Raw genomic sequence first — 6,610 nt, 5'->3', positions numbered from 1 at the left:
ATTATGATTCAAAATCCTCAATTCAATAGAATCATTGACTGTGATATCAGCTCTGCAGCTTTTGGCACAGTTGATTGCTCCTTCCCTCCCGGAAGGGCTCACCCCTTATCCTGGTCTATTATTCCTTTGACCATTCCTTCCCAGTGTTCCCTAAGACCTCAATTCTGCCTGTCCATCTACTGCCATCACATCTCTGCAGTACCTCCACATCTATCTCCACCTTCCACCTTCCAACCCCATAGTGCCTTAGTTCAGTCTTTACCATCTTTCCTCAGACTCTAGCAAATTCTCTCCTCACTGGTCTTGCTGCCTCTACTCTCTCTCACCTCCACTCCATTTTTCTCATTCCTGTCAGTGTGATCTCTCAAATTTTCTTTTATATCTAAAACATCTGAACCCCTTCCTAGTATTCCTTATCATGTTGTGTTAGCTGTAATTTCTCCAGAAGCAGAACTTGACATAAAGGTTGATGTGCTGATAGTTTATTTGGGAGTACAAAGAATAAGTAAGGGAATGAGGAACCGATAGAGAGGCAGGAAGGCAGGGTGACTGAAGCTTAATCTTGCTGTAATAGGGAAATGCTGCAAAACCGATGTTTCAGAGTCATTCCACTGTAGGGGGGAGTTTGCTGGGGTGCATACATATCAACCTCATTCAATCTGCTCCTGAGATGGGGATTTCACTTCTGTTGCCACTTCTGGCCTGCCAGGAGTGGCCAAAGTCACCTTCTACAGATCAGGCACAGCTTGAAGTCACCACTGGAACAGAGTAAGCTGGTTAAGGTACAAAGGGTATTAGTGAGGCTCTGACAAGCATCCGCTACAAAGGGCTTACATGTCATTTACTTTCTTTACAGCACATCTTCTTAACTTACCTCTTGTGTCACTCTGCCTCTCCTTCTTTAACACAATGCTCACAACCATCAGGAAACACTTTGATCTTGTGTGATGCATTTTTCTGGTCTATGCTTTTCTAGAATGTCCTTCTTTCTTTGCTTATTGACATCTGACAGTTTAACAATTATGTCAATTGTTATCTCTGTCATTAATCTGTTCCTGACACTCCCACAAGTACTAACCCATGCTTCCCTTGAATCCCCACTGTGAACTGTACATGTATCAACCCTACAACCTTGAACACTTCTCTGTAGATTATGTGTTTGTCTGCAGTACTAAATAAGTTGTTTGAACTAGAGCAGTGAACTCCCATCACCAAACTACAAATATAAAATAAGATAATTTATTTTAGGTAAATAACTGTTTGTAATGAAGTTGCCTACTATGCAGATTTACCATGTTTAATAAATATAATTCCTGAAGATGTAAGAAAAATATGAAAAGATTAAAGGTAAGCAATAGGCTTGGACATTCTAAGAAGACTTCCATTCTGAAATTTAAAATATTTCATAAAATTCCTAATTCTATCCTGCCTTTTAGAAACACTCACTTTTATGAAATAATAAGAAAATTGCAGCAATAGAAAATATTCAGATAACTGGCCAGGCCCCATCCCCACCCTGACACACCTACACTACACAGACCAAAATGGTAAGGCAGCCCAAAAGGAACTCATGACCTTGGACAGCCTCACCTAACAGGGGTTGGCAATATTTCTTAGTTAAATGATGGCAGCAGTCTGGATCTGTCAGATCAAAGATGGATTTGGGGAATCCTGGTAAAACCTGTAAGAACACAGGTCATGCAAAAACTGAATGTTGCAAGAGCAAGGAGCATTTGGATCATATTAAGGAGTCATCTCTGGAAGGTTTGTCAGCTTATTACTGTCAGAGCAAATAGATCAACATGACCTCTTGAAGCCAAAATCCAAATCATCAATTTGCAGAAATCTGGGAAATAAAGTAGAAGTAATTTTTTTCAATTAATTACCTTATTTGTGTGTTGGGAGGGCATATCTTGATCTAACCTACAGATTCTCAGGCCTTTTGAGGTGTAATAGAAAGAATGTTAAACTTGCGTAGAAGACTTTGGCACCTGCTTACCTGGCATCTCCTTTCAGTAGACAGCATAATACCTGCCATTTAAGAACTGGCCAAGGATCTTAAGTTTCTAGTTGTCTTTTATCAGCCTGCTGTCTCAAATCCAACCAAATATTGAGTATGGAGAATACTGATACTGAATAGAGAGATGTTAAAACAGTGTTATGCAACCCTCACTGGACCTGAGAAGAACCTGGGGAACTTTTAAAGCCTGGAGATACTTGGTCTCATCCAAGACTAGTTAAAATAGATAAGAAAGGAAGGAAGGAAGGAAGGAAGGAAGAAAGGAAGGAAGGAAGGAAGGAAGGAAGGAAGGAAGGAAAGAAGAAAGAAAGAAAGAAAGAAAGAAAGAAAGAAAGAAAGAAAGAAAGAAAGAAAGAAAGAAAGGAAGGAAGGAAGGAAGGAAGGAAGGAAAGAAAGAAAGAAAGAAAGAAAGAAAGAAAGAAAGAAAGAAAGAAAGAAAGAAAGAAAGAAAGAAAGAAAGGAAGGAAGGAAGGGTGGGAGAAAAAGAAAGGATAGGATCCGTTCCTTAAATTTAGCAAAGGCAGAAATCTAAATAAAATACAAAAGGGTAAAATTCTGCAGGGAAACTCTGAGCTTCTGATCTGCCTAAAGCCTCAGGCTGGACTACACTGAAATGACTTCTTGCGGAGCTTTGAAGTCAAGTAATTCTATATCTCTTATTTTCTGGGCCACTTCACTCTCCACTGTACTCAATTAATTAATACTTTCTAACAATACTACATTCATAATAGGCCTCAATCACTTCCGTTCAATGTCAAAGACCAGTGTTTTAGTGTATGCCTCCATAATTAGTCACCAGGCTCTCTGCACCCATCTCTTAATTGAGTATCTATACCCCAGTATCCTGTGTACATCACACTCTACCGCACCAGCAAACTCCTTTCTCTGCTGAGAGATATGGACATACCTCTCTCCAACTTAAGCCCACGCTTCTTCTTCATCTAAAGTACTGGAGTTTAATCTGGAAACTTAAAAGCTTTCTGAAGTTTGTATGAATTTGAGGTTTTCTGTGTGAATGTCCATTTTTCTTAGGAGAAGTTGCTCTGTTTCCTTCAAATTCTGAAACAGGTGTGAAATACAGTCAAGGTTAATATCTTCACACAAAGCCACAGACGTTAGTGTAAAGTCCAAGACCCCTCATGACCTAGCCCCAATAGCCTCTGCCATCCCAGTATTACCATCTGTCCTGCACACTTTATTCCCAATCATAGAAAATAACTTTTAATTTCATAAATGCACCAACCCTCTGACTTTTTCATGTTTTTGCACATCCTATTTCTACTTCTGGAGTGCTCTGGCCTCTCTAATATCACTCATTACCTAATTTCAACTCCCTTCTCAAAACTTGACTTACAGGTCCCATTTTTTGTGACGCCCTCCCTGTCCCCACCTTGCTAGCATGCAGTTGCCATGGTTGCCTTTTAGGTTGCCATGGTACCTGGGTAGCTCTATCATGGCACGCATCAAATAATATCCTCGATATCCATTTATACAGCTGTCCACTGTGAAAGGTGAGCTACTAGAACACAGTGGCTGTTCTTTTATATGTGTTGGTAATCTCAGTGCCCAGAGGTGTCTAGCATAAGTGGTACTCAAAGTTTGAAGAATGAAAAACATGAAGTCAGCTGAGCAAGAAGATGGAGAACTCAGATGGAGACAGAAAGCTTCGGGGCCATGTTTCAATCAAGGGAAATTGTACCCCGGGCAATAAGTAATTAATAGCAGGCATTTGGCAGAGCATGTTGCTGGGAGTGAACCCCATTAGAAATATGAATGATAGAAAGTTTGTACTAAAAGTTCCCTCTGCACAATTACATAAGCAGAGGTTAAGCATTGCCCTGCTTGTAGCAAAAGGAACCTGAAATAAGGAAGTAACATCTCAGGGCAGAATCTCATGTTACCCAAGAAGTTTGGCAGAATTTGAGCAGTAGAAAAAAAAAATTAACAATTGAAACCAACCCTGAGCAGAATTCTTCTCTCAGTTCTAATTGGCTAAATAGGGCCATTTGTTCCCCAGACAAGACTGGAAATTAACATTAGAAATAATGATCATTCAGTTTATTGTGAATAATTGTGGTGGGTTTTATTATATCTTAAGTTGTAGATACAGTAGTTCGTTATTCATAGTTATTCTTAATGAGTCACTTTGTTTCCTAAAACCTCCAGTTTCAATTCTTATTTATTTTTGAGAGTGAGTCGGGAAGAGAGAGAAGAGAGAGAATATCCCAAGCAGGCCTCCACACTGTCAGCACGAAGTCTGACATAAGGCGCAAACTCACAAACTGTGAAAGCATGACCTGAGCCAGAGTCAGGAGTTGGACACTTAACGGCCACCCAGGAACCCCAGTAAAATATCCAGTTTAAAGGAAACCTGACTATCTCAATCAAGATTCTACACACAAGAGTAAGGGAAACCAGGTAAGCAACAGGCCTTAGTGATTACTTCTATAACAAGATATATCCCTGCAACATGTTACATTTGTACCCTCTTAAAGTATCCCATAAATCTCTTAAAAGGATTTAAGAAAATAAGATAATGCATAATAATCTAAGTAATAAACAGAGACAAAGTAAGGCACCTGAGGCTGCAGGTGGCATGTTTCTGTTGAGCTGGGGAAGATTTTTAGGAGCTACTAGAACAGCAGGGGAGGCCTTCTTTGTGAGTTCCAAAGAACTCAGAGAAGTGACATGAAAGACATGTGGGAAAGAGGGTGTTAAAGAGATGTTGCAACTCTTATTTCAAGATTCTGAATGTCCTCACCCTTTGGTTTTTCTGCGAGGGGTTGCTATACATATTTAAAATGCTTTGTAAATATTCCTGGTAAGGGAGTAATATCTCTTCAAAAGCAACACCTGACGGTTGGATTGTTTGTAGGTTAATGTTTATAATTTTAGATATTTTCTAAATTACTATGATATCTTTCTGATACACCAAATTTATGCAGCCATTGGCAAAAAACATAGTTGGCTTGCCCACATTCCATTCCATTCCTTGTTCTCTGACCTTCTGTCTAAGCTGGGAGAACAATGATTGAAAGCACAGGCTCTGGACCCAGACTTGCTTGCTAGGAGGGAGACCATGGGCAGATTATGAGTTTTAGATTCCTTATGTGTCTAATGGGATTATAATAGCTCCTTGTAGTCTTGTTATGAGTTTTAATAGAGTTACTATCAAAGGCAAGCTCTTAGATTAGTTTCTAGGACATTATGAGTTCTCTGTGTGCTTGTTAAATAAACCAACTTTGGGAAGGTAAAGCGAGGCACTGAGTAAACTGCACCTTCGCAGTGAATAAGGAAACATTTATGGGATGCCCACCATGTTCCTTAAACATATCTGCTCATCCCCTCGGTAATGTCAACAGTGACACCGGGAGAAAGGTTATCATTGCTGTCTCCACTCCAAAGTGAGGAAAATAAATCACAGAGAAGCCAGCAGATATGTTCATATCTCACACACCAAGTCACAGGTAGAATTAAGCTTACTCAAACCCCGTGATCTGACTCCTCACTAGCTGCTCCTCACTAGGACACTGCTCAGATCCCTGCTCCAAAATTCATAAGGAATACATCCGTGACTCCTCTTCCTGCAGCGTCTCCTTGTGCCAAATGAAGACCTCCACCCCCATCTTATAGTGCAATGCACAGACAACTCAAGGAACCATAGAAAGAGGACTGGAAAACATATCAGAACTTCTACCCTTCTGGTTTTTTTCAGATAAAGAAACTCAAAGAGAGTTCAAGGAACTTGCTCAAAGCCATATAATTTATTTAGTATCAGAGGCACAGTGCAGACCCATTTTTCTTGACTACCCTCTTAGCACTCTCATTATATCCATATCACTTGAGCAAATTTGACAGGAGAGCAAAGGAAGGGCCAGGAGGTCAGGGAAGCCTTGAAGGAACATCAGGCGAATGCCAGAGACAGAGAAAGGAGAATACAGGGCCCCAAAGACACAACTTCTCCCACCAGTTTTGCCAAAACATCTTAGACTGGCTTAGGCAGACAACTCTTCAAAACTTCCTGATTGTAATAGTTAGAATCTTTTAAATAAATTATTCAGATTAATGTAATTGATAAGAAAATCCATTTCCACTTAAAGTAGCTAAAACTAACCTACTTAAAACTCAGTTCTCAAGTGGTACAGTTTGAATGAGTTCTATCGGGGTACAAAACATTCTTTGGCGTTATACTTTGCCTTGGGAATTCTCAAAGTGGATCTGACTTATTTACTCTTATATTTTAGCATCCAGTACAGCACACAGCACTCAATGAATATTTCTATTTACTATTTTAGCATATATAGTGGTCCTCAAAGTTCCCTGGACCAGAGCCTCACTTACAACAACCTGTTAAGAAGGTGAATTCTCTAAATACAACCCGCAGAGGAGTTAACCCAGCAGGCCTGTGGGGCATTGTTAACAAGCTCCGCCAAAATCTGAGGGAGGCAGTTTTACATAATGTGCAAATTAAAAATACAAATAATAGCTTGGATCAATGTGCCATCTTTCCTTATTATTTAATCCAAATTTTCCTCCCCAGGCACACCTCACAAAGCTCTAAGTGCTCTCTAATTCACATGCCAGAGAAAT

General features: G+C 39.9%; 1 protein-coding gene across 3 annotated transcripts in view; it reads right to left on the bottom strand.

The window, feature by feature from the left end:
- Positions 1–466: 466 nt before the first annotated feature.
- Positions 467–6,610, bottom strand: part of NRIP1 (nuclear receptor interacting protein 1) — a 301,546-nt gene continuing 295,402 nt past the window's right edge. For 2 of the 3 annotated variants that reach the window (XR_013335520.1, XR_013335522.1), the window contains 2 exons: positions 2,928–3,079; positions 467–773 (listed from right to left, as the gene is read on the bottom strand). The gene's annotated coding sequence lies outside the window, so the exon portion shown is untranslated. The remainder of the gene's footprint in view (positions 774–2,927; positions 3,080–6,610) is intronic. The other variant, XR_013335521.1, reaches the window with a different exon arrangement.

Source organism: Crocuta crocuta, unplaced genomic scaffold (assembly GCF_008692635.1).
Source record: "Crocuta crocuta isolate KB4526 unplaced genomic scaffold, BGI_CrCroc_1.0 scaffold174, whole genome shotgun sequence".
NCBI lineage: Eukaryota > Metazoa > Chordata > Mammalia > Carnivora > Hyaenidae > Crocuta > Crocuta crocuta.
Note: the sequence above shows the minus strand (reverse complement) of the source record. Positions and strands in the feature narration are given on the sequence as shown.